The 9636-nt window shown below is 34.9% G+C and overlaps 1 long non-coding RNA gene across 1 annotated transcript; it reads right to left on the reverse strand.

Annotated features, from left to right (window-relative positions):
• Positions 1 to 2530: 2530 nt before the first annotated feature.
• Positions 2531 to 8784, reverse strand: LOC124391386. The gene is made up of 4 exons (XR_006926966.1): positions 8058 to 8784; positions 3871 to 4233; positions 3646 to 3743; positions 2531 to 2633 (listed from the first exon to the last, which is right to left on the reverse strand). It is a non-coding gene; the product is annotated as an uncharacterized LOC124391386 (long non-coding RNA).
• Positions 8785 to 9636: the final 852 nt, after the last annotated feature.

Consider the following 9636-nt stretch of genomic DNA (forward strand, 5'->3'; position numbering starts at 1 on the left):
TATGGGGGTTTAGTTTATAAGCTATATATTTTTTTTTTCAAATGAGCAAATTTCAACACAATATAATAGCATGTTTAATGTTTAACTTTGTGGTTTTGTAAATGCTAAACACATTTTTATTGGATATAAGATACATAGTTGCCTTACATTTAATCTATTAAGCTATTAATAGTAAGGTTCCTGCTGTACCAATTATGTACTTGAAAGTGGACACAACAATCAAATATGTTTGTACAACAAAACATTTAATAATTTGTTCAGCTCTTTCAACAACAGTCATTGTATTTTAAAGTGCTTTTTAAATAATTGGGACTGACTGAGTGACTAAATCTCCCACAGTTCTCCTCTTTTAGCATTTCTGAGCCACCCTCATAAAAGTTCTGCAAATTTTAAAAATGTCATTTTTTTCATAAAATATTTTTTTCATTGTTCAATTATTAATGAACTGTACTTTTGATATGGCTCTTGTTATTTATTAAGCAAAACATACATTCTTACATTACCTGCTTTAGCAAGTCCACAAAAATTTTATTTCACTAGCATAATGTTTATATGACTGATTGCCTTGTTTTAAAATAATAAATAAATGATTACTTATTTATTGCATGTATCTTTTATACTAATAGTGTATATTTTTGTTCATAATATTCAGAAATGTTATATGTGTTAAGAGTACAGAGGCCAGCAGTGGCTATTTCTATTGATGTGTTGGATCACAATTTAGAACTGGACCAATGCCAAAGTCAGAATGATTTATTTTTAGTAGACACACAGGCCTAAGAAACAGGTATGTGCTTTGAGTAATGTTATGCTAAGCTATGGTAAATTCCTATTTCTAAATGATATGTAACTATTATATTTTAGTGACATTAAAAGATTGCAAACAGTGAGCTTGACAGTAGAAACAGACAAAAGAACTGTGCAAAACCCTGGTTTCCATTGTGAAAATGTCAAGTGAATAAAATGCAATACAACATTTTTTTTTCATGAGTATAATAATTTTCTGCAGTAGATGGTTTAGAAACACATTCACCTTAAAAAATCCCTGATGATTTTAAACTTACTGAACAGACAAGGCCAGTGTGAACAATGGTGTCAAGATGTGAAATGAAATGTTATATAAATGTTGAAGAAATATTCAGTAGTTCCACTCCTGCAAAACATTACATGCTTGTGCATGTTCCTAAATCTGATTTCCCAACTCACTTTACATTCTTTAAAGAATGTGAAAAAATAACAATGTTGAAATAATATACATTTATCAGCAAATGAAAAACTATGCTGTCCTTAGATATTAGTATTTGTAAAGCAAGGCCTCTGACTGAATATATACCTCTGGCTAATCCCACAATCATGCTAATTGTTATATAAGAGTAGAACTGGAGCAAAAAGGAGGGAATGTAAATGCACCAAAAATAAATCACATTTGTGATTTCTTAGTAAATTGCTCAATGAACTAACCTGGTATAATTTTATAATTTTCCTGATTTTAAAATAGCAAATCATTATTTAACCTTCAACAGCTTTGTTTTTTTTTTTTTTAGATATGGCATATGTTGGCATTTTGTCTTTTAAAAGCCATTGGTGTTACCATAATTTAAACCCACATCAAGTGCAAAAAGTAAAGGATTCTTGAAAATTTCCAAGGACACACTTGTCTTTCTTTGTTCACCACACCAATCAGAACAGTATCCATGACTACACATGGTGTGAATATGTATTATAACCTCTTTCATTTTTTTTCCGTGATAAATGCTTCATTGAAATATAATAAAAAAGAATTGTGTTTATAAAACTGTTGCCATTTAATGACCAATCTAAAGGCTGATGAATGCCGACTGATATTGTATTGTATAAAGGCATCCTATTATGCATTGTTACAGCCATGAGAGAGACATTTATGTTTTAATGTCTAGAAGACTTTGTGCCTGAATAATAATAGAGGCTGACAAAATAAATAATACGATCCATTCTACTGTGTGTGAAATTATTTTGATTTATAATCACTTCTTGTTTGTTTGGTCAATAATGAGACAGAAACCTCAGGGAATTGTGTTTATTTGACAGGTTGGGGGAAAAAAATAATTTTCAGCATGCACATAAAATAATTTGTCTGTAAAAAAGGAGGAAAGAATAATTACCTATAATGAAATGAAAGAAGTCAAGAATTTCTTTGTCTCTTAACAGCCTGCTAAGATGAATATTAAAAAATTCTCCAGGACCTGATAAAAATGCTAGTAATGATTATCATTATATCAGTCGCTAATATTCGTTGTGTATGAAACACTATCGTAGGAGTGTGTCCTGGTCACTGAGGTAGACTATGACTTGTTGTTGCCACTGATATATTTTCAACAACAAAATCACTAGTCTTCCACAATATCCAGAACTAAATTGAAATCATAAGTTGATTTTGTTTATTATGTATATCACCACATTTACTGGAAACAAGAATATGAAGTGACAAACTATGTGAGGCAAAATAATCCAAGAAAGTACAATTGGCCTGCTCACTGTGTGGAAAGGACGGCCTCTGTCCTTCCATTATTGATGAGAGTGAAATTATGCAATCTGTTTAGCTCATGTATAGAGAATTGTGAGGTTAGCATCTCCTCCTCATTCATCCGGTGGCCCTGTGAGGTTACACAAGTAAACATTTAAAAACATGCAGGCATTTCATGTGTATTGAAGGAAGGCTTTGACCTCCTCAACTGGGCAAAGACATATTAAAGGATTAAATTAAAAGAACAAAAAAAAGAAAATATAATTTCATTATAAATTTGGAGACAATATGATATACAGACTGTCATTAGTTATAAGTATTATAGTACAATATTGTATTAGATTTAAATATTAAATAACTGAATCACTGAATGCTATGGTTCTGTATAATATGGTATTGTACGGCAGTCTAGAAATTCAGAGATATTGATAATTTTCAGGTCCAATATATCACTTGAACATACATTAAACCAATACCCACTAATAAACTACTAATGTCTGTTTAAAAAAAAATTCACTAAAAAAATCCTTGCGAAGCTCCAGAATTATATTTCTTTTCCTATCGTCTTTTTGAAATCAGTGACATAATGAAACCTGTGATACATGGCTTACATGTGTATCATCTCATAAATATTTCACATTATTCTGAAAAACTTGATTGGGTACATTTAATGAGTATGTTTTTATATACAGCAGATTTTACACACAGATTTATTTTCAGTGGAAATCCAGTCACATGAACCTGGAAATGTTTCAACTCAGAGCTGAACGACCTTTAAACGAGCGATCTGAGAGAGCCTTCTGTAATATAAGGTGACTTACGCAGCCCTGAAAAAATATCTCCAGTTAATAATGTCATGCTACTGAGCCACATGCCATTTCTGCAAACTGAACAGTCCAGTCTCACATTCACCTTTGTGTCAAAGATCCGTCTTTGTCTCTTGTCTGTTCTACTTTTTTAGACCGCTGTCTTATTTTACAGAAGGTAATTAACATGGAATAACATGCATTTATTGTTTTGTGCCAAGCCTTTTTAATTTCAGCAAGTGTGTAATTATGTCTGTGGCTTGAAAAACAATATCATAAGCACACAGAACAATTGTAATCAAATTCGGAAGGATGGATGTCTCTCTCTTTGCATACCTGTTTTTTTCTTTTTTTTTCTTGGATTCTTGTGGCCTTCTGGGCATGTGCTCATCCACAGCTATTTATCTGTTTAAATATCATTTGCATGAACAGCTCTGCAGAAAGAAAAAAAGTACATTGTGAAAAAAGCACACAAGTGAGAACTTGTAAAAATCAGTGAAGGGCTCAAAGTCTAATTAAAAGCACCATGTCAAAGTAAGGCAGTTTTGAAATTTACTTCACCTCACATCCTGGTATATGCCTTGTTGATTTAAACTATGGTTCTCTTGAGACTATACAGCCAAGGTCCTGGAGGGACAATAATGGCTACCATGCTGAACAGTACTGCATTATTAAAAGCTGAGAAATTATATCCCTAGATGCGATGAAAGCCTTACAGACTGCTCGACTGCTGATGTGGCTCAGCAAGGAGAGACGGCCAAGCACAGCAGCGCGGTACGTCCCTCCACCATCTGAATGGAAACTAATGACCACGATAAGTGCTCATGCAATTTGGCAGACGTATGACTTATAAAGCACAGCCAATCTTTCTTATGACCACTTCGGGTAAGAGGGGAAGTACAATGCGAGCTACAGAGAACAGTTCTGAAAGAAAAAAAGAAAAAAAACAAAAGCTTAAATTGAAATAAATTATTTTAAGAAAACCAACTAGGCCACATGGGACTCAGCTGAAATAAAATGTCAAGATAAGTGGCAATGTCAAGGGTGCTTTAATCACAATCTTTAATCAAAAAAAAAATTAAGAGAGATTTATTATCCTTTTCAAGTTTTCATATGCATTTAGTAAACATACATTAGAGACTTATTAAAGTCACCATGCAGATGTTTGTATTGATGCAGGCATTATCATATTCAGTCAGCAATGATTATAAATATGAGAACAAATATGTAACACATTTCTGTGATATATGTGCTCATCTAACCAGAACAGCTAACAGAAATTTCATATAAAGGGTCAGTACATTGACTGATATTATGGTAAAAAAAATCTAATGAATTCAAATGAATAAATCAAATCAATTTATAAATGTGATATTTTTATGCAGTTTGCTTCATGCAAATATGGACAGAATTCTACATGTAGCAGTTCTGCATCAGATAAATTGAATTGTTATTGGTAATACAATGTAAAAAAGAAAAAAAGAGAAAAATAAAGACATATGGCTCAGATTGATAACAGCACCCATAATGAAGTAAAATTAATATTTCGCTGGGGAGGCAAAATAATGTAATAGCATTTACTTTGAAAAATTGTGCCTTCAAGGCAGAACACTTTCCTCTCCCTTATGACATGATTTGATTATGCTGACATATCAAACAAGCTTTCTATTGGGAGAAAGTGACAAAAATATTTTACATGGCTATTTTATTCTCATGTATCTTTCATTATTTTTTTTCTCTTGTTTCTGGTGTGCAGATAGATTTATGAAAATAAGCACCTCACACAATCTCTTTTTTTTCCTCTGCCTTCTCTCTCTCTCTCTCTCTCTCTCTTTCTCTCTCTCTCTCTCTTTCTTTCTCTTTCTCTCTCTTTCCATCTCTCTGACTGCTTCCCCTCACACACAGGAGGTAGATTAGGTTTAGAAGAAACCAATCAGCCTAGACAACCTGCAGCATCCCTTCCCTCTGTGTCTGTGTACGGGCAGAAAGAGAAAGATGCAGCACCATGCCGGCACCATCAGATGCACCAAGCAGGCTCCATATTAACCCTAATGAAAGATGACAATATAAATAATGGTGGCATTTCTTATCAGTTGAGTTGGTGCCATAGTATCGTTGGTTAGAGGGGTGATCTGGTGCTTGTATGTAGTATGCGTTTTCATTTCTGAACAACATTTTTAAATGGTTGTGCTGACTACAAACATAATCACAGTGAATAAACTTGGAAAGAAAAACAGTGGGTAAACTTCCTGTCCATTAATTGAACATTGCTGAAAACTGGATTACTTGAAGAACCATGGCAATTTGTAGTGAAAATCAATGATCATTTGAAAAGAAAAAAACCTACCATACATTTTAATTAAAAATGCTTGGGAGTTGCATTATTGATTTACTTGAACAATAACTAAGATGTAATGTTTGCATCCAAAGAAAGAAGATATTGGTTAGCTTTATTTAAAAGATTATTGACCACTGCAAAGGAAATTAGTAATGCATGAAAGTCTGTCATATTAGATGGTTCTAGCATGTGCTCCACAATCTTTGATTCACTTTAAATACAGCATTTTTTTCATATTCTTTTCAGTCATATCGAAGTGAAAGACCTTGACTCAGAGCAAGGTAAGAACAAAACTGGCCATCCACTCTTGTTGCCACACTTAACTTCATAGCACAATATTTAGAGGGACTCTTTGTGGGCATGGTGCCACACCCCCATGTTTGGTGCCGACTCATTTTGGTGATCAAATTTCCTCAGATTTTTCCTGACTCTGTCACACACAGTTTGCTAATTAGGGATCTTGTATACGTTATACGATCCACGACCATGATTGTTGTATAAAGTGCAATATGTCAAATTTTTATTTGTTGCTGAAATATTTCTAACAATGGTTTCATGTTCATACTAATCCGTTGTCAACCTGTTGTCTTTAGATGCTGTTTCTAAACCAGAAAAAGTCACTTGGCAGCATGCGCATCTTAAAGCATTTGCTTGACTCAGTGAAGAGCTTTGGAGTCTCCTCCCAATCACCTTATAACACCACATCAAAAACAGTCTGTGCCCCCCACAGCCTCTCGGGACCACAATCTCTGCCAGTCTAGTGCTCCACCACAGACTGTTATAGTGCATTAAATGTGCCCTTAAATGGAGTCCCTCTGCACACATTCTATCGTGTTTTGATCTCAGTTTTTCCCCCAGTGTCCTGGTGCTTCAAAAGAGCCAGTAGTCTCCTTTTAAAAGCCCATAGGCCTCTTTAAAGATGGCTGCAAAACTGTAGCATGTCCATGTCTAAAGTCATCCATCTGCACAGGCTATGTTTATTGTGCAGTTTGGCAGCAGGCTGAATCTGTAAGTGCTGCGTGCCTGTGTGTCATGCACTTATAATTACAGTATACCAGGAAATGCCCAAAAATAAACATATAGCAGGGGTGGTAGTTTCAATTCACTGTACACCAGAGACAGCACTAAATAAATCTATATGAATCATAAGTCCCTTTAATATCAACTATGCATGATGTCTTTATAGATAAAGCTCAAGAGGGGTTTGAAACTGTATTTCTGTAGCTCACATCTAGATTAAACAGTACAATTACCAAATCACAATCTGGTAATTGAATACAATTTGTTAATGTAACCTTTTGAGGTAAAGGTTAGCACAGGCGCACATCCAGCAAGAGGGTTGTTTTTTTGGCTTATTTACTGTCAATTTGTCACCATTTTAATCAGCTGAATCTGCTCCCCACCCTGACCTTTCACAACATGCTGGGTATTTTAGTGCGTTTGCAGTTACATGCTTTCCGATACAGAAAACGTTTCTTAAACTATAACATGCAAAAATAGTGCATGCCATCATTTATCAATTAGATATTTATTCAGAGGTTAATTTATTTAAAGGACATATTTAAAAATATTTAAATTAGAAGCTTCACAGTACAATGTGTTTGCCAGATGAAATAGAATTAATCATTTAAAATAGATCAGTCAAAAAAAACAAAGTAAGCCATAAAAGCATGAATAGATTGCTGAGTATATCATCAGAAGATTGAATTTCTTTTAGTTCTGGGAGCTGTCCGCTTCCCGGTGCTGAAACACCCCTATACAGATCTTCCATAAAGGTCTGCATTTCTGACCCCCGTGTAACCCTTAATCCCAACAGAATAACCACTAATGATAATCATATACAACGATCTGACTAAACGAATTCTGGTGGAAGAACGGAAATGTCCCTGTACAACAATACACGCTTGATAGGCTGTTTAACACATAATTTGCTCCATTACTGTTTAATATTCACTCAAACCAAAACCAAAAGCATTCATTTGCTTTTGATCAGATTAATCTTTTTAGGGGAGATTAGGGGATATAGAGGATTTAATGAACTTATCTATCTACATACGACTTCTGAGCTAAAGAAGATAATAGATAAAAGATTCTATGAAGTTTATACAGATAAATCAGATAAATTATTTTTAAATAATAGACGTGCGAGAGCAGGTTTAAACAAAAACTGTAAATTAATATTAAAACAAACAACACTAACAACAACAAAATACATGTCATAACAAAGTATATAAAAGGGAGAAACGTATGTAAAAATATCCTTAGCAAAAAATGTATTGCGTCTAAAAAACGTCTATATAAAGATACATATCAACAGTTGTTTGTAGTATAAGTAGTAATTATGCTGATGATGACGATGTATGTCGTAATAATAATATTAATAATAATAATAATAATAAAGCAAACATACCAAGTAAGAAAATATGGATTTCCGACTGAAAACGTCCTTGAATTATGAAAATCTACCTGTTGCATCGAAGCCACTGAAACTGCGCGCGCGCTCGCAAACACACACACACACACACACACACACACACACGCGGGCGCGAGCACAGAGCCACACCAGGACCCGTCAGCAAACCCGTCATGAAGGAAGGAAGAAGGTGGGATACACACGTCTGACCGAGGTCCTCTTTTTTCGCCTTTCCTGGTGTTCACACGTCACACGACAAATGCTGATTTCTCTCTCTCTCTCTCTCTCTCTCTCTCTCTCTCTCTCTCTCTCTCTCTCTCTCTCTCTCTCTCTCTCTCTCTCTCTCTCCCCGAATTATCGACAATCTCTGATCGCACTGGTAATCTCGCTTGCGTTTGCACAAGCCCCCTCCTCCGGTACCATGTGAGATGAAAAAGCTCCGGCTTTCACGGCGGCGCCGCTTCTTAAAGGCCTGGCAATTTCACCCCGCGTGACGTCATCGCGACGCAGGCGCCATTAAAATAAACAAATAAATGAAATAAAAACCTCCGCGCACCTTCATAACGAGAGACCCTGCGGGGTGGAGGTACTCAGTGGGTCAGTGGGGAGCGTGATTGAAAGATAAGAAACAGAGAAAAAGGGTTTGACATGAGATAAAAACTCAAACCTCGTCACAAAAAAATAAAATAAAATAATCACTGTTAAAAGCATTATAGTATACCCATGCACCATTTTTGTCCTTCCGAAAACTCATTTACTAATGTCCATAAAAATCCTCTTGTAGACTTCATTTAGACAATACCTGATGTAGAAAAGCTTAACAAACTAAACTGAACTGAAAACCCTTCATTTCAGCCCAGTTCAATTTTATCTATACACTGCTTTCAACAGTGGACACTGTCACACAGCAGCTTCACAGAAATCCGTATATAGATTTAAGATATAGATTTATCTCGAAAGTGCAAGCCAGGCAGCAGTGGCAAAGAAAAACTCCCTTGAGAGTTGAGATCCTCTCCAGGAAGGCACCAGATAGTGTGAATATGAATCATTACTTTTCCAGAACTGTATACTATAGAGTCAAGCAGTGCTTAATGTGTCGAATTTGAAAATCTAGTCTTCAAAAATTAGGACTAGCATTGGGGTGTGGATAGCACTTGCATTGTTTCTTATTATTCATTTATTACAAATTAAAAAAAAAAGGAGACACACATCATCCATGTTGTTTCATTCCTCTTCATACAGCAGCGGTTTTAATGATCAAGCACCTTAAATGCCTAAGTCTGAATGTTAAGGTACAAAAGGCTACCTAATCGTCTTGTACATTAAAATACACAATATCATTTTTGATATCAGATCTACATAACATTAAACTTACAAAATACATGTAAGGAGATAAAATGTATTGCGCAAAAGGAACTTCAGGTATTTTAGTTACAGACAAACACTTATTATTATGGCTAAATTGAACATCTGTCTTTCTGGGTAGAGTTATAAAGAGATACTAAGCAGCTCTTGTTCGAGAGCCCAACAGTGACTCTTCACAAATCTTCCAATTACTAGATTGAAACTTACACTA

The sequence above is a fragment of the Silurus meridionalis genome, chromosome 9, assembly GCF_014805685.1.
Source record: "Silurus meridionalis isolate SWU-2019-XX chromosome 9, ASM1480568v1, whole genome shotgun sequence".
Lineage (NCBI taxonomy): Eukaryota > Metazoa > Chordata > Actinopteri > Siluriformes > Siluridae > Silurus > Silurus meridionalis.